A 23,812-nucleotide genomic window follows, 5' to 3' on the forward strand; every position below is an offset into this window, starting at 1 on the left:
AATTATTGAAACATCAAGAAATTTTGAGATCCAACATAAGAGTTTGATATCCTTAAAAAAACCCCAAACTCTCAACAACTATAACATAATTATTATTTTATATGAGAGAACATTTTCAACATTAAAAAGTCAGGCTATGTAGCTCAGTGATAAAGGACTTCCTGAGCATGGGTTCAATCTTTAGTACAAAAAAAAAAAAAAACTGAGTACAGTGGTACATACCTGTAATCTAAGCTACTCAGGAGAATGAGGCAAAGGGTCAGGAGTTTGAGGCCAGCCTGAGTAGCACAATGAAACTTCATCTCAAAACAAAGAAACCAAAATATAATCTCATAAAGCATAATTTAGAAAATTAAATTTATTTGTAGGAAAACTCAGTACATTTTCCATTTCAGCACCTTGTCAATAAGCATTTCTTCACTGGGAGCTTCTGAAAGCCTTTGTTATTCTAATCATCTATACTTTGGTCTTGTCAAAGTAATTATGGCGATTCCTAACTTGGGTGCCAAGATAAGCTTGTTTCTTGAGACTCTGCATTGTATCTTCTTGATATCTCTTATGTCTAGCACAGTGCCCGGTATAGTGACAGGTTACACAGATTAAATGGTGAAACAATCCCCGATGAATTGAAACTCCTTTTAGGAAAGAACAAACTTAGTAAGGGTGAAGAAAAAGACAGGGGGCAGTCAAGTTAGCTCTAGATTCTAGGGCTAGCAATCTGTTTTTCAAAGCTCTCCCAAATCTGAAGGCAGGGTAAGGTTGCTGCTCTACTGTCAATATTCATGTGTGCTTCAGATTTGTATGTTCAAAGCTAATATCCAAAGCAATGGTATTAAGAAGTGGGGTTGGCAGACATGAAGAAGTCACAAGTGGGATTAGTGCCCTTGTAAAAGAGGTTCGAGGGGACTGAAATGTAGCTCAGTGGTGTGAGAGTGTGCTTAGCCTACAAGAAGCCGTAGGTCAGTCCCCAGTAGCATAGGAAAAAAAATTGAGGAGCCTGCTTGCCCCATCTGCTATTTAAAGACACTAAAATGCACCATCTACGAAGAACAGGCTCTCATCAGATACATCTGCTGGCTCCTTGCTTGGACTTCCTGGTCTGCTACACACTGAGCACTGTAGTTCCATTGTTTATAATTACTTGGAGTATTATGTTTTAAAAGACCAAATGTGCTAAAACAGTGTCAAAAGTAGACTCACCATCATTTTTAAAAAGTGGGTATTTCCCTACATACTCCTACAGGTAGCCTATGTGTCAAAGCAAAACTTTTATTTATTGAGAAGTAGGTGCGTGAACACAAATTTGGGCTTTGCCATTAGCTTAGGAGATGAGCTTGGTCAGCCTGCTTCATGTCATGTGTCTCAGGTTCCTTATTTATAAAATGTGAATAATAATTGTACTTGCCCCATAAAGTTATTCTGTGAATTAAACAGATATACTTAAAACAGGGCTGTGTACACAGTTCACGTTCAATCATAACTCTGATTAATGAAGCTCAAGGTTATATAGGAACAGATGAGGGAAGCATTAAAATTGTTCTAAAAGACTAAAAGACTGAGAGTATTATCAAACTCAGTAAAATCAAAAAGGCAATTATGAACCTCATAAAACTCCTTTCTTCCAAAAGATAACAAATTGAATCTATCAGAAGCTTCAAATTAACAGACAAATTATTACAAAATAAACGCAACACAGGTTGCGAGAACTGGAGTAGTCTAGGGTATGTAATTATTTTTCTGAGGTGAAGTACAGGAAACCAAGTCCCTTAGACAAGTGAGTAGAATTTCTTGTTAACACATCAAAATGAACTTGAAAATTTAAGAAAACTACCACTGCCAAGATCCCACAGTAGTTATGAATCAAAATCTTCTGAGGTGAGGCTCAGGGGTTTCTTTTAAAGCTCCTCAAATGCTACTAAAGGCTCATCAGAGTTCAGAAACAGCTAAGTCAGACTCTGTCCAACGTATTATGTTTTGGAAGATCAAAAGGGCTAAGATTGTCAAAGGTAGACCTACCATCAATTTAACTCATTTCGTGTTACAACTGTCTTAGTTCTTGTCTTGTGTATAATTTCTACTTCTGTTAATCGCTTCATAACTTCTCATTTTTTTCACGCTGCTTCTTTCGGCTTCTGGGCCGTCGTGCCAGGTCTGGGTTACAATCTTCTCACGTGGGAGGGCCCGTCCTCCACTTCCTGGGAGAAAAATGCACATCTGTGCGCTCTGGAAGGCACTTAGTAAGTATTAGGCCAAATTACCCAACCAGTAACAATTATTAGAGCCGGCTCTTCCCAGATTAAATCAACAGAAATGCCAGGGCTCCGTCACCTGTTCAAGAGGCGCCCTGTCGAGAGACGCGGTGCGCCGCGTTGGCCAAATGAACTAAAAATACGGAGCAGCAGCTACAAGGGGAAGAACCAAGCGGCTCTGCAGCAAGTCGGCTGTCTGCCTTAAATTTTCTGAATCCTTAATTACTGGTACCTTTTTCTTTCTCCTGGTCACAAAATTCTCCTACTATCAAGTTGCTCCGTATCGTCCCAAACTGTTTAGGGGCAGGCTGCTAACAGAGCAACGCGTGCTGCAGGAAGGTTTCTTGAGTCCGCTTTCCTTTAGGCCAGCTCCTCGCTACCCCACAGCCAGACCCGGCCAGTCGCTCGGCCTTGGCGCGAAGGCTGGGGGCAAAGCGCAGCAGCCGCACCTCTTCCCAGCTGCAGTGCCCGGCCTCAGACGCGCTTGCGCGCAAGGGGGCCGGCAGCCCGAAGCCGGAGGAGGCGGGGCAGACCCTCGAGGTCTTCAGCTCATTGGCTGTCTTCCGTAGTTCCCGCCCCCAGGGGTTCGCGGCGGCGGGGCGGGCCACGTCAGGCTGCGGGTGCGGGGCTGAGCTGAGGCAGAAGGGAGGTAAGCGGTGCGGACTGGCGGGCGGCCTTCCGCGGGCTGCTGACTGCCGGTCGGGAGTCACAAAGTCGCGCCTGCCTGCGGCCTGTCTGCTTGCGTGGAGGGCGGCTTAAGCCTTGCGGGCCTGGGGCTTTGCTGTGAGATCCGGCAGTGGAGCATGTGGTGGCAGTGGAGCATGTGGGGAGGCTGGGAAAGGGAACGACCTAGTTTGCCCTGATTTTTGCTTGTCTGAGCCCTGAAGTCGGGAGGACCGAGGGTTTTGCGGTTAGAGCCCTGGAATGCCGGGGCAGTGATGGCTGTAATGCCTGCGGTAGGAATTCAGCGGCGTCCAGATCCCGAAACCGCTCGGCGCCGTCCTTGCTTACTTTCCTACCTGCAGCAGGTTGCAGTCTCCTCACTCTTTCTTGACCGGTTCCAGTGGGGATGGCGTTAGAGATTCCTGTCATGCCCTGCCTGGCGGGGTGACTACTTCCTAATACCCTGGGACTCTATGCAGGTCATGTTCACTTTAATGCAAAGGCTTATGGGTGAGCAGAGCCTGTTTCAGATCTCCTGGTTCCCTGGTTCTCTTCACTTGTGGGAATTTTCCGAGGAAAGAATATTTTTGAAATGTCCGCAACTGCTCTGCGGAAATTTACAGAGACCTGCAATTATGTTGCACCTACTCCTTGAGTCATTTCAGCTCTGTCCTCTAGGACCCTCAATTAGATTCCTGAATTCGAAGATTTTGAAATTAATGAAGTCATCCTGCCAAGTATCAAGCCGTCATTCACTGATTCATTGAAAACTTCTTTGATGAATTCGTTGATAGGGTCTTAGGCCAGGTACCAAAATCCACATGCTCTGCTGTTCTGCCAGTTTTGTTGTATGAATTGGTAAGAATTAGATGGATTTTTTTTTTTTTTTTTTTTGGCTCTGCGGTTCGATTTTAGGCACTGGATTTAGTTATAAAAGAGAGCTCTTCAGTGTTCCTTTCACTTAATTAATAAGCTTTGAGCCAAGATAGACTTGAGGGGTAACCCTGATAACAACTACCACCAGGAAAGATAACAGGTCTAGGTCTGGATGCTTTTAGAAGTATTCTGTAATTTTGAGATACTAAAGGAAAGGATGGACATGTGGCATATTTATGGAGCTGTGTTAACAATTGGGAAAAGACCATTTTTAAAAAACAAGGGTATGTTTTACTGTTTCAGAGACCGCTCAATCTTGTCCACTTTTCATTTTTTATATAGTAAGCAAGCACAGATTTACAATTGATATCTGATTCTTGCAAAGAAAGCACTATGACTTGCCTAAAATTTGAAGTGTAATAATCATGAAATTGCTAATAATTATAAAAACAGTAAGAAAAAATTGCATAAGAATGCAGTTTTCACAGCATTTTGATTTTTTGTGTAGATTAATGCCTTGCTTATTTGCTTGCCTAGTTAATGTTAGTTACTATTGCTTGGCTAACGTCTACCAATAGCATTTCTATTTCAATATTTATTATATCAACAACATTGTTTTTTAATTAATTGGTGCCTTTCATTGAGGCTTGAAAAGCACAAAGTAAATAAACTATTACTCTGCCATAAAAATAAGAAAATGATGCAGCAGTTCTTCATTTGTTGACTGATTGATGGTACATATAAGTACTCCAGTTGGTGTTTTTCTAGGTATAAGATGATTTCTAATGTATTTCATCTGAGGCAGTGTTTATATCCCCATGATATTTTTTGGATATTGTCCACAAACCATTAGTTGAATTAAATTGCTGATGTCACTGTTAGGGGTTTGAAAAATGAAGTCTGTAAGTATAGGATGTTATTTAAAAATGACTATAGATCCAGAGACATTTAGAACAGTAAACTATAGTACAGTTATATACATATATATATATATATATATATACACACACACATAATATCATATCAATCTGTGATTCATAATTAGTAATAAAATGGTTGGAGGTCAGGTTAACTTTTCCATGATAGGATTAGATTTGTTAAACTAATTGGACAAGAGATGTTTGTTGGTTTCTTTCTATTAAATGACTTTGAACAACAAACTTTTTAAACAAAATGATGGAAGATCTCACCTATTTTCAAACTACAGAGCAAAGTATTCATATAAATGTGGTCCCCAAGTACTTTTGGTCTCACTTTTTTTGGGGGTCTTTTTGAGACAGGGTTTTGCTATGCAGCTCAAAGGCTGGCTTTGAGCTCACTTTGTAGTCTAGGCTGGTCTTGAATTTGCAACAATCCTCCTGTCTCAGCCTCCTGAGTGCTGGGATTACAGGTATGGGTCAATTTTTAAAACTAAGTTTATTGGTACATTTTAGATATACATATGGTCCTATTCATTGTAGGAACTTGTACCTGTACATGATATAACTTGATTCTTTTTATCCCCCATTTCCCTGCCCTCCCTTCAGTCTTTCTTCTGCCTTTTGTCTCAGTTTTTTAACCTCCCAGAGATGCATAGAAGTCATAAAATGACATTTATGATTTTTTAGTTTGTTAATTTATATTTGCTTTTGTTCAGTTAGCTTGAGTTTAAAGCCTGAGAGCAGCAGCTGCTGTTGCTTCTGCCACCACTGCTGCTGCTGTTTTTGCTGCAGCTCCTTCTCGTTTTCTTTCTCCTCTTTTTTTTCCTTCTCCTCTTTCTCCTCTTCTTTTTCTGCCTTGGGGATTGAACCGAGGGCCTTTGCATTGAGCTACATCTCAAGCCCTTTCTATTTTTGTTTTTGTGACAGTGTTTCACTAAATTACCCAGGCTAGGTTTGAATTGTGGTGCCCCTATGTCAGCCTCCCTCAGTGCTGGCATTATAGGTGTGTCACTGCATCCAATTAGAACATTGACTTCTAATCTGTTGAGGAATAGAGAAATGAGGCTCAATAGGTAAAAAAGGACCAAATACTGAAGGCCCTTTTCCTCCATACTGTTAAAGATTTTCAGCTTTATGCTGGAGGCAGCGGTGATCCATAGGTAAGAGATTTTAAGTAGAAGAATGTTAAAAGATTACAATGAGAAGAATGAACTGTAGAAGAATGAATTGGAGAAGGCAGAAAAGCCCACTAGGTAGCTGTTTGTGAAGGTAAGATATGCTACAACTCTCAAAATGCAGTGAAGAGGATGGATTCAGGGGATGATAAGCTGGTATCGAGTTGGATGTGGGGATGAGGAAGAGCTGGAGTCAAAGAAGACTTCCCAAGGTAGGAATTGTCTGAGGAGAACAGATCCATCTTGGATATGGCTTTGAGTCATGTATTTAGTCCTGTTCAGTGGGCAGAAGGCAGATTTGGTCTAGTGTTTGGTGGATTCTAGCCTAAATGTAGAGGTTAGGATGCTATTGACATATACATAGTTAAGGCACTGTGAGAGTGGATGTGATACCTCAGAAAGAGTTTATAGAATACAAAAGAATAAAATAGAAGAGAAACCTGGGAAGCTCTTCTGTACAAGGGAGATAATCTGATAACGACTGAGGAGGAAAGGCCTACTGACATAGAAGCTGGAGGAGATGAGGGAGTTTGAGGAGGGCTGGGTAACTGTCAGATGCTGTAGAGAGTAGGGAAGAGAGCTCGCAAGAGAGTGGGAGGCGGGGTGTGCTATTGCACTTCTGTAATCCTAGCACTCAGGCTGAGGCAGGAGAATTGAAGTGAGTTCGAGGCTAACGTGGTCTACAAAATGAGTTCAGGGCCAGCCTTATGTAGCAAGATGCTGTCAGAGAGAGACAGACAGACAGACAGAGACAAGACAGAAACAGAGACAGAGAGACAGAGATTTAGGGAAGGTTAGCCAGATAGGCCCAGGTCATTGACTTATAATACTAATAATTCACTGAATTGTGTAACTTTCTGCAGAAAAATTCAGTAGTACCAGAGCCTGTGAATCTATTTGGATTTTGTGGTAACATATGGTAGGAATATAAGGGTGTTAAAAACATTGGCAAGAGGGAAGTGTAATTGATGGGATGTGAAGGTTAGACTGGATAGAGGGGGAAAGAAAGCCAGGAGGAGATGAAAGACTGAGAGAAATAATTAGTTCAAAGGATTAAAAGTAAATATCTAAGTGTTTATAGGTAAAAGAACTGAACAGATAGAAATACTCTGGTCACAGTAGAATACCTATGGTCCCTGACTTTTTCCTAAGTGATCCACCTTAGGATTTTTTAAAACTATATTACAGTGGGAAAGCAGTATATGTTCAGAGGAATCTAAAGTTTGGTCTTTTTTTGCCCCTACACCGGTGATATTTACAGTACAATAATCTCTCAAAAGGGCAGCAGCAGTGAGCCATGGCTCCTAGTCCTAGACATCCTGGGAATCACTAATAATTGCAGTGTACTGTGAGAGACTCAGTAGATTGGATGGATGTACTGAATAGGTTTTCATCTTACACTATTTTCAGTTTACGGTGAGTTATGGTGATACAACCCCGTTGTAAGTTGAGGAGCATCTGTATTGGAGTTTAACATTTAGGTTGCTGACGTAGTACTGCGTTTGGCCATGCATGTGGATGCCTAAGTGGAGGTGTTTGGAAACAGTGAGGCAGTCTCATGTGTCGGAGGATCACTCATGTCGGTATGGATCCTGGATCGTGGTGGTCAGGGTGAAGAGAGCCTATGATCTTGGTGTCTGAGATTTTAGACTGCCGGTGGTAGTGTGCAAGTGTGTAAGAGATGGAGATGCACTCCCAGGTAAATGGTATGGAAACTTTCTTTTGGTCTCGCAGCTTGGAAGAATGATTTGGTCTCTGCTATAGTGCCCCAATGAGGAGAGTTTAGTTTTCATTTAGCCTAGGAGAGAAGTGTGTCTGTGTATGTGTGTGTGGGGGGAACATCTAATTTTGAGAGACTGAGGATCCAAGAAAGCTTATTGGCTGGTGTCAGAGAAAGGGATGACTAATAGAGAAGAAGGCAGGTTAAAAAGAGGTTAGATTTGGGGTTAAAAGTGACATGATTTTTCTGAAGCATGTGACTATCTTTGAAGTAGTTTGAATTTCAAGTTTTGATGAAACTTTTTAAGTCAGTATTTGCTCATCAAATCATTATGGTTTTTGTTTTATTAGGAGAGCTGTCATAGTAGTATTTAGTTTAAAAAACAACATTTATGTTTCCAGTAATTATCTGTGTTTGTCAGAAAAAGGAGGGGCTTTTTGTTTTCGTGCATCTCGTTGACCTTTGAACTTGCAAATTACTTTGGCAGATACTTTTTACCACCTGTAATGACTCTTGTATTATTGGTAGGATGCTAGGAAGGTTACGTATTCTTAGGCTGATAATAGAGCTCACTGGTGTAAAAAATTCCTGGAGTATGATTGGCAGTTGTTTTGGATGGGGAGGTGGAGATACCTGCATTTACCTTTGATTCCTCCCCTAATTTTGGGGTCTAGAGTCTGCTGAACACTTTCTCTTCTTCTCTCTTTTCCCTCCTCTTTCAGTCTCCTCTCCCTTCCCTCCACTTCTCTCCTCTGTTTTTTCCTTTACCTTCCACTTTTCCTTTCTTTTGACAGGATCTTACTATGCTACCCATGCTGGCCTTGAACTCTTGGGCTTTCAGTATCCTCCTGCCTCAGCCTCCTGAGTAGCTGGGATTGGTGGCATCTACCTCCTTGTCTGGCTTGTGTTTCTAAGTACAGCTTGTCATTCACATACCAGATCTCATTCTTTTTACCTACTAAAGGATTTGACTCCATTGTCTCTCTCCCACCATATTACATTTTCCTTTGTTGCTGGGTAGTATCCATTTGCACACAAACATGCTGTTCTTTGTTTTATGCCAGCCTAGAATTCATGACAGTCCTCTTACCTCAGCCTTTTGAGTACTGGAATTACTACTATTTTTTTTCTTTTTTAATGAGTGAAGCAGCAAAATTAGTGTTTGGTTACTTTTGGTGCTGAGACAAAATACCTGATGCCCAAAATTAAAGAAGGAAAGGTTTATTTAACTCACAGTTTGTGGAGGTTTCAGTCCACACTCAGCTGACTCCAAGGAAAGGTGGCATGGCAGACGGGCAACAGTTCAAGGCAGCAGAAGACAGAAAAAGCGAGAAGCGCAAAAGGGAGACAGCAAGTCTCCTCCCTCTTTGTTTTGTAAGCAAGTTAGCTGCCCTTGGGTGGGTGTAGCATTCACACCATGCCCTCCCCTTGTACAGGCTGGGGATGTTCACAAAGTGAGGCCCCTGCTGCCTGTTGAGTCTTTCAAACTTTAAAAGCCTCACATTGACACAGTGTGCCAACCATTACAGTCAGTTTGTAAAGGGTCTTGAGGCCTGGGGTTGGGAGGCATCTGAAACCTTTTTGCAATCGGTTACAGCTTTTTTTCCCTTCCCTGTCTTCCTCTCTTCTTTCCTTATTTCCAGTAGGATAGTAGATTAATCCAGGGCATGCATGCTCAGTAAACACTCTATCAGTAGTTATTGAAGAAAATAATTATAGGGCATTTTCCTTTAAGTATATTACTATATCGTTATTAGCCTTGACAAAATTACAGTTCCTTGCTATTATCTAATAGTCTATATTTCTGAATTTTCATCTATGCCAAATTTGTCATATCACTGTTCAGTTTTTGAAATCAAAATTTAAATAAAGCTAGGAATATAGCTCTAGCTTTCTAACCAGTGGCTTCTGCCCTCCCACCTTCAGGACAGTCAGCACAACAGCCACGGTGATGATTTTTAAGTGTATTGTTTTTTTTTTTTTTTTCCGTACTGGGCATCAAACAGAGGGATGCTTTACCACTGAAGTGCATCCCTAGTTCCTTATATTGTTTATTAGAGATAGGAGTCTTGCTAAATTGCCTAGGCTGTCATGAAATTGTGATCCTCTTCCTTTAGCCCTCCTTATAACTGGAATTACAGGCATGTATCAGTACAGTGATATTTTAAACATATTAAACATGAGTGAGATCTCTTTTCACTTCTGCCTGAGACCTTCTAACGGCTTCCCATTGCCACCTAAAGAAAAAGTCTTTGTAGTGACTCAAAGTAGCTCTCCAGGTCTGATGCATTTGTTGCCTTTCTGTCTTCATTTCCAACTGCTATAGCTTTGGTGTTGCTCATACTTAGGAGGCAAGCTTTACCTATGGGTTCTGTGGTAGTCTTTTCAGATGCTATGAACTGTGCTTTCATCTTTTAAGTCTTTGCTTGAGTGTCACTTCAGTAAGCCTTTCCCTGACCATCTTCTTTACTTTAGAACCCTTTTCTAATACTGTATCTCGCTCCTGCCCTAGTTTACTTTTATACATAGTACTTGTATTCAAAGATGATATCTAATTTACTATTTGTTTATTCTTGCCTTCTTTCCACTAGTATAATTAGAAGAGCAGGGATTTTTGTCTGTATGCGTAGTGCTTACTGCAGTGTCTGGCACAAGGTAGGCATCTACTGCTTATTGAATGAATGAATGAATGAAGCCCCACAACCTTTAATACACCTGTGTATCTCTTCTTTGCTTTATGGAAAAGCCCCTGAATAGATTTTGGGCTATTACCTAAAGACATTTCTGGACTTCTTTTGGACGTACTTTTGTGATTTCCCGTTTTTAGAGGTCTTTTAGACAGCATACTTCTGTACCCAGTCTTTTTATTCTTTGTAAGAGAGTTGTCATAGTCTCTACTCAACTAGTGGAATACCTGCTCTTGATACTTAATAACAATCTCTTCCTTTTGTATTGTAAATATAATATTGTTGTTTAAGGTAAAGATGAAAGCTGAGAATGTGTCTCAATTGTAGAGGGTTTGTCTAGGATATACAAGGCCCTGGTTTGATCCCTAACCTTGCAAAAAACAAAATAAAAGCAAAGCTGAAACAATTAATATGTGAAAGGAATAGTCTAAGGCAGAACATTGAAACCCTTTCTAAACTGTTGAACTGTCCCCTCAATCTGATTGAGAAGTTCGGATGAGAGTATATTAAAATTCTAATTTATAGACTAATCTTATTATAAAATCAGTCTGAACTATGAAACTAAGTGTATAACATTTAAAATTAATGATTATGAATAAAAGTGTAATCTCTTAAGTGTTTCATTTTGGTACTATTTTGTGCCATCAGGAAAATATATCACTTAGTGTAGGAATTGTGAATGGTAATGATTTTTTTTTAATAGTTCATATTGCAACCTTATGATTTCTAGTTACTTACTTTTAAATTTTTCTGTATTTGTAGAAACATCTTACTTTGGAAAATTTTAAACATATATAAATAGGGAATATAGCAAATGAACTTAGTTTTAACCAATTTTTTGCTAATCTTGTTCTATCATTTTTTCTTTTATAGTATTTAAAAAATAATTATAAGGAATTTTTTTTAAACTGTCTTTAACCTGTCAACGTTGATAAAATTAACAGTTCTTTGCTATTATCTAATTCTCTGTATTTCTGAATTTTCATTTATGCCAAATTTGTCATATTACAATTAAGTTTTTGATAATCTTTTTTTTGTTGTTGTTACTAGGGATCGAACTCACAACCACATGCTTAGCAGGCAAGCACTTGAGCCACTGAACAAATTCCTGGCCCTACTATTAAGTTTTTGAAATCAGAATTTAAATAAAGTTTTCAGCCTGGAATATATTATGATAGCACAGCATCTTCCTGGCAAGTGTAAGGTCCTGAGTTTGATTCCTTGTACCAAAAACAAACCAAAAAAAAAAAAAAAAAAAAAAAATCCCAAATTATGTGTAGCTAGTAAATGTTTCAAGTTTCTTGTTTTGTTTCAGTTCCCTTACCACTTGTTTGTCCTGTCATTGAATTGTTGGAGAAACAGTCATTTTTTCTTGTAAAAGGTAGCAAATTCCTACCTATAACAAATTCTGACATCATTAGTAATAGAGAGCCGCATAGACCCATGTTGGATTCTGTAGACAAGAATATTCTCACAGTCTGTCACCTGTTGAGAAGACTGAGTTGCTTGTAGTGATGCTAAGATGAATCAGGTTTAGGTGGGGTCACCTTAATCCTTCCAATATAATGTTTTCTATTATCCTTTCACCTAATAGTTTTAGCAACAGTTGCTGATTCATTTTATTGTAACGTGACTTTGTATCTTTAATGGTTTTTAAGAGAAACAAATACTTGTAAATTTTCCTTTTTCTTCACATTCCCTTTGGCAATACAACTAACATTTTCTCTGCTTCCCATCCTATACTTATACACATACATAGTGCTTTCAGATGAATTGAAAATTTGGCATAAAACTGGGAAGGAAGAAATGAATTAGAATGTACAGTGGGAAAGTGGGGAAGCAAGAATTACCTACCCACTTACTGAAATTTATCTACATCTTCTCTCTCTCTTTTCCTGTCTTCCCCCATTTTCAGCTGATAGTATTTTTAAGCTTTCTGGGAAGTTAGGGCTTAAAGGACCAGTGTGGGTTTGTAGGATTTGGAAAGTAGGTGGGACTAGGATAGATATTGATGGCAACATTGGAATTGGGTATTTAATTCAGTATAAATTCAGACTGCAATCAAGACTACATATTTTAGCATTTCTTGTTTGTAGACACAATTGGCCCTAAGTAAAATTGAGAAGTAGATGAAGCTTGAACCTTCTGTACTTGGCATCTTTTTGTGATATATCCTTTCTTTGTAGACATGGACAAAAGTAAATTGTAGTTCAAGGATTTAAAAGACTCATATATTGGTACCTTACTTTACAAAAAGATGAGGGACTCTTTTAAAAACAGTGAAATAAATGTCATTTGCATCTCAGTATATGGGTACTTTTTTCTTGGTTATCTAAACTAAGAACCTTGTAATCATCCTCTACTGTACTTACATTTCTACCTCTAGTCCTTCAGGACCTTTGTCAAAATATATCTAAAGTACTTATCGTTTTTCTTTTTTTTTTCTGGTACCGGGGATTGAACTCACAATCTCGCGCTTGCAACACAGGCGCTTATACTGCTGAGCTAAATCCCGAACCCCTAAAATACAACCCTGTGTATTGAAGGTTTTTACTCTTTGACTAAATGAAGCCCTCAAGTATTAAATTGTTGTAGTGTAGGTCTTTTTGTTTATTTCCTTGACTATAGGATCTTAGCTATGTGGTTCAGGTTGGCTTTGAACTCACTGTGTAGCTCATGCTGGCCTTGAACTTACAGCAGTCCTTCCTGCCTCAGCCTAAGTGCTTGGATTACAGATTTACGCCGCTACACCCAGCTTTCGGCTATACAGTAGTTCAATAACAGTGTGTTTAATGCTTGGAATTTATTTGGAGAGATCTCAAGTGTTCTCAGCCCACACATAAAAACATGATCACGATGAGCTGATGATTAATTATGTCGATTCCAGTTATTGTTTCACATTGTATACAGCAAAATAATAACATTTATGTTATATATGATCAATCAGGAAATATGAATATATAATGTTTTGTTAACCATACTTAGGTAAATCTAGAAAAATATATAAAATGAAAGCATGTATATATACGTATAGACAATATCCTGTATATCACCGCTTTCCCTTTTCTCTTTTTTTATGGGTATAGTTTCAACAAATACATCAGGGTGTGGTAGCACATGCCCATAATCCTGGCACTCCAGAGACTGAGGAAGGGTCACAAGTGTCAGTCCAACTTGTGCAATTTAATGACTTAGTGAGACAGTATCTCAAGATAAAAAGTAAAACAGGGGGCTGGCAATAGTGGGACAGTTTTCAGTATTGAAGAATAAGAAAACAAAACTCCAAAAGCCAAATATGCCTTCTCTGTGCCAGAGGCGCCATCATTTGCCCCATGACAACATCCTTGTAGCCTGGGTTCCTCTTCCAGTCTAGGGCCATCTTCCCATCTGCCTGTCACTGTCCTGAGTGTTCCTTTCTTCTGTCTGAATGCTCACTGCTTCCTTCTGGTGCCTATCTATCTATCTATCTATCTATCTATCTTTATTTATTTATTTATATTTATTTTGAAGAGAATAAAACCAAATGAAAGAAAACAAAATGGAGTCAGTCAAAAGTATGGATATAGTACATGACTTAAAACCAAAATACAAGGTGACCAACAATGGTTACCATAATGTCTCTTGTTATCTTCAATAGAATTGCCCATATCATCAGGCATAAAAAAATTGAACATAACAATACAGAACAAAATCAATAAAAACAAAACATTGGAGACATTATAGGACTTCAAAAGAAGATAATAGTCAAACCAGAATGAGTATCATAGTGAATCTTATTGTCTTCAGAGTAGTTGCCTATACCCTCAGACTTGATACTATGAAACAAAACAGATTCAAATAAAATCAGTCAAAACAAGACAGTGATCAAACAAAATAGATTCAAATAAAACCAGTCAAAAGACAGTGAAAGCAATACAGGGCTTCAAATTAAGTTAATAGGAAATCAGATATCGTTACCATAGTATTCCTGCTATCTTTGGAATAGCTGTCCATACCCTCAAATCTAGTACCAGTAGACATACTGGAACAGAATATAACCAAACTAAACATAGCTATGAAAACAATATGGGTTTCAAATCATGATATGGATTAACCATGTTGACTTCCTTCCCTTTTTAGACAATTGCTCCCCTTTCACTTTCACAAGAGTGCATTGTACATTTTGTATCCCTTTAGTTTTTAGATTAGGGAGGCAACCTGCTATTCACCTAAGTGATTCTGAAACTTTTTACCTTGAGCATGATCTCAAGTTGTATCCATTTACCTGCAAGAGCCTCAAAGTTTTCATTCCTTATAACTGAGTAGTTCTCCATTGCTTAAAAGTGTTATGTCTTTCCAACCAATCTGCAGCTGAAGGGTGAGCTACCCCCACTTTTTTTTTTCTGGTTCCTTGTCACAGAGAACATTATTTTCTCATCTTTGACTTTTAGTCCATAAACCTTCTTTCAGGTTAATTATACTTCTTATATAGAGCTTCTTGATGGACCCTATTTCCTTGTCCATTCTGTCTGTGTTTCTTTTTATTAGTGTATTGAGGACATCTATGTTAGTGATTATAGCCAACCTTCTCTGCCTCATCTCTGCCATGCTATTTTTCTGCCATTGATTGTCTACTTTTCCCCTTCATTCCACTGTCTGCTCCATTCATTGAGCCCCCTCTGCTGTTGTTCGTGAAGCTATGGTCTTTTTTTCTGTCTCTCTAGAGTGTCCTTCAGTATTTTTTGTACTGTTGGATTGGTATTCATGAACTCCCCCAGTTCCTCTTTGTCATGGAAACGTCATGTTTCTCCATTAATTTTGAGAGATAGTTTTTCAGGGTACATCAATCTAGGTTAGAGGTTATTTTCTTTTAGGACTTGGAATACTTCACTCCAAGTTCTTCTTGAATTGATGGTTTGTGTCAAGTCTTTTGTGATTTGGATGGATTTTCCTTTATAGATGATCTTTTTCTCTGACAGCTTTTAGTATTCTGTTCTTGTGTTGAATTTCTGGGATCTTGATTATTATATGTCTGGGTGTAGATCTATTTTGGTTATAGCTGGCTGGAGTTCTGTATGCCTCATATATCTGAATATCATTTCCTTTTCCTATGCTTGGAAAGTTTTCTTTAATTATTTCTGTAAATAGCCTTTGTATTTCATCTGTGTTTACCCATTTCTTCACTCGCATTTTTAAGTCTTAAGTTGTAGATCCTCTTGTCATCTTTTAGCCTTTCTATTGTTACTTCTGGTTCCTTGTTTTTTTTTTTTTTTTTTAAGAGCTCTTTCCTTTCATGGTCCCATGTTGCAAACCTGTCTTTAAGGTTTTAGTGTCTATCTTTAGTTTCTTTCAAGCAGTTCTGCCAGCTTTCAATGGAGTTTTTAATTTCCTGGTAATCTCTTTGAATTTGTTTCATGTATTCTAAATTACTTTTATATTCTTCATCAAATGTTTCCCTCCTTTTTCTGTGTGCCTCTATTCTTCTGTGTCTTCTTGAGCAGTGCTTAGCATTTCTTTATTTTTCTTATATCTTCCTTTACTTGTATTAGCATTTCTGTTTTAGGTTCTTTCATCATTTCACGAAGTTGTTTCTTTATGTTAGATGCTGTTGCTTCAGAAACTGCAGGTGTGCAACTCCTGATCTCTTCTGTATTTACCTCTCCTGGGCCAGGACTGTTTGGGTTGGAGACCAGAGACTGCCTTTTGTTTCTTCCTCTTGTCATGTTCCTGATTTCTTCCAGACAAGTGGGTAGTGGGGTCCCTAGCACTTCCTGTATTGGTTATAATTACTCTGAAGCGTGCTGGCTAGTGATTGCTGCTTTCCCCAATCTGCTGGTGACTACTGGAGTATAAAAAGGGACAGGGAAGGCTGGCTCCTTCCTTCTGAGCTGGTTAAGCCCTGGGAATTTTCACCATGTTAGTGGGTGCCACATGGGCGGGATTGGTTAGGGATAACCTGGGGAAACCTCGGCCTTGGCTATTGGATGGCACAGTGGTGGTACTCAGTCCAAGCAATTCTCACCAATCTGCTCTGTGCTAGGAGTGGCTGAATGAAGCTGGCTGCAGTTCTGGTTCCAGGCTTATCCTGCCCGACTCCAAAATGGCGCCCAGCCAGTTGTCCACTTCTGTGGGAGGACAGAATCCTCCACACTCAGTGTGAGCTGGGGCAGTTTTACTTTGCTGCTTATCGTTCTGCCATTTTCCCAGAATTCCAACTCCATATTCTCTCTTTTTTTTTTAATCAGTACCAGGGATTGAACTCACGACTGCCTGCTTGGCAGGCGTTTATGCCGCTGAGCTAAATCCCCAGCCCCCAACTCCATATTCGTAACATCCACTGCATTCTCAGACTTTCAAGGCCAAAAACTGATAGCTGTCTTTGTGTAGAGAAGATTCTGCACTAAGGTTAACATGTATTCCTTCTTTTGCCCAACCCCAGGTCTAAATCTGTGCATGTGTTCCTGATGCCTATCTAAATGTCAGTGTAGCAGAAAAATTTTGACAGATGACAAAACATAAAGACTTCCTTGAAATTTACCCATCAGTGACTTACATTTTTACTTTTTAGATATTATGTTGTATATGCATTGGAAAATTAAAATATGACATAAATAAAAACATTTGAACTGTGATTTAAGCAACTAAAAATACATACACTACAGACTGCAGCTAATGTATTTGATTAGAATGAGGGAGAAAGTTGAGCACACTGGAGGAACACTTAATTTTTTTCTGGGACAGATCGATTAATCTCACAAGCAATTTAGAATCAAAGGTAATTCCATTAGTTTGCTTGTTTGTAACTCTGCAGAACCATTATAGCTTCTAATACCTCAAAGGTGTGACTTTCTTATTAAATAGTTCTTAATAAGTGATATAATTGGATCAAGAGAGAATTTTTTTTAATCCTGGTGCTGTGATGCAACTGCCTGTTTCAACACTGATAAAAAACCATAGTTTCAAGTGAGTAAATATCATCACTAATTTCTTGTACAGACAAAAATTCATCTTATGATTCTAACAGTAAATTAATAATTCCCTTTAATTGAAAAGTAATACATACCTATTGTAGAGAAAAGTAAATATTGCAAATGTAAGGGAGGATGTTAATAGGATGTAACCATATTCTATTTAAAAAATTATGTTTGTGTGTGCCTATATACATGTGCATATATACATATACATACAGATATATAATATAATATCTTGGCTCTGTTTGTTACTATGCCAGTTTCCTCCAATTTTTTTTTTTGAAAGCAGTAAAATACAACAGAACAAGACAGAATAAAACCAACTGAGACCGTGTAGTGAAATTGGTACAGAACTTCACAGCAGGTTACCAGGATAACAGTAATAGGTATCACAGTATATTTCGTTATCTTTACAGTAGTTGTTCTTTCAATCATGTATATCAAAATAAAATGAAATACAGAACACTATAGAACTTATCAAAACAGAATATTGAATAGAGCAGTACCATTAATCAGATAAAGCAAAACAGTAATAAAAATATTTGCCTTCAAAGAGATGGTAGAAGGATATCCCCCTTATTTGCTATGGTCAACCTCCCAAGAGATGCTCAGATTTCTGGTTCCCATTTGCTGATGGGGGGACAGGGGAAGCGGGGTAGGGGAAGTGGGATGTTTGACTCTAGGCCTTGCACCAGTAGGTTCACTATTAGTGGGGAGGCAGGCTGCTTGCTTGGTTTTCCAGGGTCCTAAGTTCCAACATGGCGTGGATCTCAGGAGACACTGGTGGCTCTCCCCCTGGAAGGGCCACAGCCAGCCACACCGCAGCTGCTTACCAGAGAGGTGAGCTGCTTGCTTGGTTTCCCAACATCCAGTTTTTTACTCTATCATAAGCATTTCTTTATAAACACTTTTTATAAGTTTTTTTTTTTTTTTGTCTTTTTCCTTTTTATTGGTACCGGGGATCGAACTCACGACAACCTGCTTGCAAGGCAGGCGCTTATGCCGCTGAGCTAAATCCCCAGCCCCCTATAAGTATTACTTAAAATTACAGATTAATATATCATGTACACATTCCTCATTATACCTTTTAGATCACTCACTGACTACTTTTGTACAAAGCATGCTTTTTAGCCTTTTGTACCCTTGCTTCACTTTTGAAATGGAAATGGAAGATGTGTAGAAGCTGAAGAACGTGTGCTACATCTTGAGATACAACTGAGAATAGCCAGATGCTTTGGTCAGATGCTCAGTGAATGGTCTTCAGAAAGCTCACTGACTCCCTTAGAGTGGTTTAGTTTTGGATGTGAGGACTTTCAGCTTCCTGTGCTGAGATTCCCTATAAAATCCAGTATGTTGGATGGGATCTGGGGAAACTCTTCTGGGTCCACAAACCATAGTATCCTTTGTCTTATTTTGGTGGCTTTATTGCTAAGTTGATCTGAAGTTAGGAGGCAAGTCAGATTGGGAGCAATTTCATAAATTATGTTTGAACCTGGGCTGAGAGGCAAGGTAATCTTTGAGGGTGAAATGAAACTCTGACCTGGGCTTCATTGGGGGTTACTGGCCTGTGGAATGGCCGGGACCATTCAGCTGGTTAGTCATTTACTTTCAACAGAGTGTTGAAAAGCTGTTAAGCCTGTATATGTGAAATGGTTTGTATGGGTTTTAAAAATTGGTGGAATTAAAAAGCAGTTCTCATGAGTTACATATTACTTCATGGCTTTCTTTGTTTAAAAAGAATTCTAAGGGATAGGGATGTAGCTCAGTAGTAGAATGTGTGCTTAATGTCCATGAGGCCCTAGTATCAAACAAAGAAAAGCAAAAAGCCAAGAAACAAAACCAAAGAAACTTTAAATTTATCTGAAATACATTCTACATGCTGTACTGTTATCAATTGTTTGTCATTATCATTTCATTTGAGATCCTATTCTAATTGTTGAACAGGCTTAGTGGTATCTTTGTGTTTATATGAAATGATGTGCTAATGATCTACTTAGGATTGTTGGGAAGGTTAGTTAATATCAAATTATTAAGCACCCTTCAAATGAGAACGGCATGAGTAGTGCTACCTAAATAATAGAAAATTAGTAAATGATGCTTCTTTGGGTAATTATTTAAAATGTCCCTTATCCAAATGGGAAGTATATATATGCAGTCAGTTTTAAAAGGGATGTAATACATAGAAGATTAAGGGCAGAGCATGATAAATAATACCTTTCAATTATAGCATTCATGTAAAGGTTAGGCTGTATTCAAGTAACAAAGGTCCATTTTTTATCTGTATTGGATTCATCTGGAAACAATGAACAAAATTTGATGAACTTTTGCATATGCCCTTTGAATATTTAAAAAAGTACCAAAATGAAAAATTGTTTAATAAACTCTCACCAGTGTGCATTCTATGAATTTGGGATTTGAATTTGATTGAAGTTCAACTTTGTGCTACTTACACAAAATTTACTTGCTCAGTTAAAAAAAAAAAGTGGGAATGAGGGTATGTCTAAGATGAGCTATTATTTTCCAACTCTAAATATGTTGGTAACTGAATTTAGATTACTGTATTAATTTGGAAATAAAGTTGTTTAAAACTTTTATTTTTCTACTCTGGTTTTTATTCATTTTGATCTTGTAAGAATTAAATAGAAAGATAAGTTCTATATTTCTCACTTTCTGTTTTGAATAGTTGATGTGAAAACAACACAATCACAATTCTGACATTTTTGAGCCTGTAGTGCATTAGGTACTGTTCTTAAACATGGTAATTCAACAAACATTTATTATGTGCCGGGCCCTACAATGGGTAAACAAGACACAGAAAGTCTCCAAAGTGCAGGACACTAGTGTAGTGGCCTTGGTGAGAGGAGCCCTTCTCACTTGAGCTGTTTCATTGCTGGCATTGAGCAGGTGCAGCCGCTATAGAGATGAACACTAGTCCTTCAGCATGAGAGTTCTTCCATGTCTCCAGGAGAGATTATAGCCCTCTCAGAGTTGGAAGGGACGCTATAGACTGAGGCACCTTCTGATTTGTCCCTCTACACCATACACTTATGTTCTCTTTGCTTGGAATGTTATGCCAAGTTGTATTTTAAGCCTTGCTTTTTGAAGCAGCCTCAGAAACTGGGGAAGAACATGCAGTAGTTTCCTCTTGATCCTGCTGTTTTTAGATACCTATTTTTTCCTGAACACTCTACTGTTCTTCCAAACTGTTTCTACATGGGAACTCATCCATGTACATAGTTCTCTGTCTCTATTCTCTAGCTCACTGAGAGCATGAAGCATTTCTCTGTGTGGTGGTGTTTGAGAAATCATTTGGTAAATAATTGCTTTCATTTATTTGATTATTTGCTGTTTTTTTAAAGTGTAAAAATGTAAATATAAAAATGTTCATATCAATGGCAAGAAACATAAAAATATAGATTGATGCCAATTACCATGATTAAAGTGCCTATGGCTCTTTATCTTCTGTGTTAACTGCTGAATTGTCAATGATGAAATAAAAATAAAAGTATAAAAATCAAGAAACATGCAACTGTTGAAGATATTTGGATTGTGATGGTACCACAGAATAAGAGTATAGAGGTGATAATTTGTGTCTTATGCTCTGGGCTTGGAGTGCTCCTTTAATATGTAATTGTTGCATATTAAGACTTGATTATGTGTTTTTGCCATTGTGGTATTTCATAGATACAGTTATTTACAAATGCTGATGAACTGCTTTGGGAATTTGATTTAACACTATGCAAACAGGTATTCTTAGCCAGACATGGTGGTGTATGCCTATAATCTTATAAAGATTTATTTGATTCCCTGAAATTTATCAAGATATAATAAAGAAACGAAGGTGTTAGATTCAGACTAAATGCTAATGGCTAACATTTTAAAAATATTTCCTATTGCTTGGCTCTGAGTGAAGTACTTTAATGGATTATTTTAATTTTATAAAAACTTTGTGACAACTATTCTTAATATAGGAGAGATTAAGCATGTGAAATTGAGAGACTGTTGATATCTGTACTCTGCTTCTTACATAATAAAGCAATTAATTTTGACCTCTCTTTGCCTCTCTTAGTTTTTCATATGAAAATGAGAATAATTATGGTATTCTTGTCATGGGCTTGTTTGCTGTTTCATGTTGCTCTGTAATTGTAATACAGAGCTATGAAAAACTGTAAGCTAATCAGATTAGTGATTCATTTTCTCTACATGCAGTCTTAGGGTTTATAGTACATTGTAAGCCAGTTCTTTACAGTGCACTGTTTATATTATTTATTTGATCATTTTTAGGATAGTTCTTTTAACAGTGTGGTGATTACTTTTTGTGATTATATTCATTTAGGGCTACAGTATGGAGATATCCTTCATATCCATTTTGAGCTAGAATGACTTTGTTAGTACGCGAGAAATATGCTGAAAATTTCCTTGTTCATTTGGTCTTCAGTTTTTAGTAATATTAAGTGTGTAAGTTAAACAGACTAAGGTATAACTATTCTATTCTACATTAATTTAATAATTTAGTTTTCACAAAAAATAAGTTTGATTAGTCACTTTGTAGTAATCAAGAAAAATATTGCCATTAAACTTGTAATCACTCTGTTTAATTCTTTTCAACGTTAAATTTTTTTGTTTTGGTTTGAAATTTCCCAAGAGACTACATTAATTGGGAAAATTATGGTAATTATGTTTTGCTCTGAAAACAAAGTTTTAAAATGGCCTAAAGCTCATTGAACATATCTGGTTAAATTACATTGACCCTTTTTCAATATTATTCTTTCCATAAAGCATTGGTAAACATGGCAAACTCTTAAGTTTTTTATCGTTTAAAAGATTTTCCTACTTTGTTGCTACTCATTTTGATACTCTAATGATAGATTTCAAAGCTTGCAATGACTTGCATATATAAAAGGTATATCCCATATTTATAAAAGTGTATTAGAATCTGAATAAAGATTTTAATATTTTGGTAACTTTATTTATTTTTTCTTTTCTTTTTTTTTGAAACAAGGTCTTGATATGTAGTTCAAACTGGCTTTGAACTCACTATGTCGCCCAGGCTGACCTTGAATTTATGTCCATGTTTTTGCCTCAGCTTCCAAAGTCCTGGGTTTAGAACTGTGTACCACTTTACCTTGATATTTTAGTAAATTTATTAAGGTTGCAAAGTAAGTCTCATGCTGTGTGTGTACCTGTATTCCCAGTTATTTTAGAAGCTAAAGCAGGAATTCAATGCTAGCAGGGGCAAAATAACGAGACTGTTACTAGGGTTTGGTGCTGGAGTCTCCTAGAGGTGGTTGCTAGTTTCTTTGTGTATTGAACAAAGAACTGGTCAAGACCAGTGCAAAAGATAAGTAGTTTACCATTTATTAACTGTAAGAAAAGAAACATGCCCTACTGAGTGAGCTTTGGCCAACTAAAAGTAGGAAAAAAAGTTTACTTTGCAGGGTAAGAGTGGACCACTGTGAAGAGAGCACAGAAGTAGAGAGCTCATGGTTACTGTCCTTTTGTATGTCTCATTCCTCAGGCTGAAGTCAGGGCTAAGCTTTCTTGCTCATTTTCTGTGAGGAACTGAAGACCTCACTGTCTGATGGGGTCCACATATAGAGCTTTGGGATCTGTTCTGTGCATGTGTCCTGGGACACATTAATAGATAATGCCTGTTTCCTAGCCAGTCTACCATGCCCTAATCTCCTGCCTCTGGAGTGTGTCTCTTAAAAAAAAAAAAGTTTTTGATGACAAATTGGGAAATGAGGATGAGAAAAAAAGATTACCCATGATTCACATTTTTCAGGCTTTTTAGTGTATGTATATCCCAGAGAGATAAACTATTTACGTTGAAATTCCCACTGTACCCTACTTATTATATAATCTTGGGAAAGTTATTTAACTTCGCTATCTCTCCATTTCTTTGTAAAATATGTACCTGTCTCAGGTTATTGTGGGTTAGATGGGTTAATCCACATAAAGTGCTTTGTGTGTTACCTGGCCCCTAGTTCAGTGCCCCATATATATTTTCTTTCTAGAAAAAGTTTTTGTTATGAAAATATTCAAGCATATATAGAAATAGAGTAGTATTATGAACTTTACCCATTCATCATTAGCATTTAGGTATTTTTGATTTATTTTTTATTCTGTTTTTTTTTCCTAGACCTTTTTTTTTTGGTACCAGGGATCAAACTCTTCCTAGACCATTTTAATAGAAAATCTCACATGCCTTATCATTCTTCCATAAATACTTCATTTTGTACCATAGAGACATTTGCTAACAAGTAAATTATTTTAGAGAACTAGCGCACAAAACTTGCATTTTTGAGGGAGGGAAATATGTATAAAATACCAAAACATACATTCTATAGTGTTTTAATAAGTTTAGCTAACTGAATGGTATTGAAGCTGGGTGCAGAGGTGCATATCTCTTAGTTTCAGCTATTTGAGAAGCTGAGAGGAGAAGGTATTTTGAGCCCAGGAACCTGGGCAACATAGTAAGACACTGTCTAAAATAAGACAAAATAGAAAAGATAAACTAAATGGTGTTTGAATTATGAATATGGAGTTTATGCTATTCAGATTAGACATAA

General features: G+C 37.7%; 1 protein-coding gene and 1 long non-coding RNA gene across 2 annotated transcripts in view; one reads left to right on the plus strand and one right to left on the minus strand.

Moving 5' to 3' along the window:
- Positions 1-340: 340 nt before the first annotated feature.
- LOC134476580 (uncharacterized) lies at positions 341-2,740 on the minus strand. Its single transcript, XR_010048406.1, has 2 exons — positions 2,482-2,740; positions 341-2,195 (listed from the first exon to the last, which is right to left on the minus strand). It is a non-coding gene; the product is annotated as an uncharacterized LOC134476580 (long non-coding RNA).
- A 54-nt stretch (positions 2,741-2,794) lies between these two features.
- Positions 2,795-23,812, plus strand: part of Focad (focadhesin) — a 298,353-nt gene continuing 277,335 nt past the window's right edge. The window contains exon 1 of the mRNA XM_063251882.1: positions 2,795-2,898. The gene's annotated coding sequence lies outside the window, so the exon portion shown is untranslated. The remainder of the gene's footprint in view (positions 2,899-23,812) is intronic.

Source organism: Cavia porcellus, unplaced genomic scaffold, assembly GCF_034190915.1.
Source record: "Cavia porcellus strain 051 isolate PalLab524CR breed Dunkin Hartley unplaced genomic scaffold, mCavPor4.1 scaffold_1, whole genome shotgun sequence".
NCBI classification, from domain to species: Eukaryota; Metazoa; Chordata; class Mammalia; order Rodentia; family Caviidae; genus Cavia; species Cavia porcellus.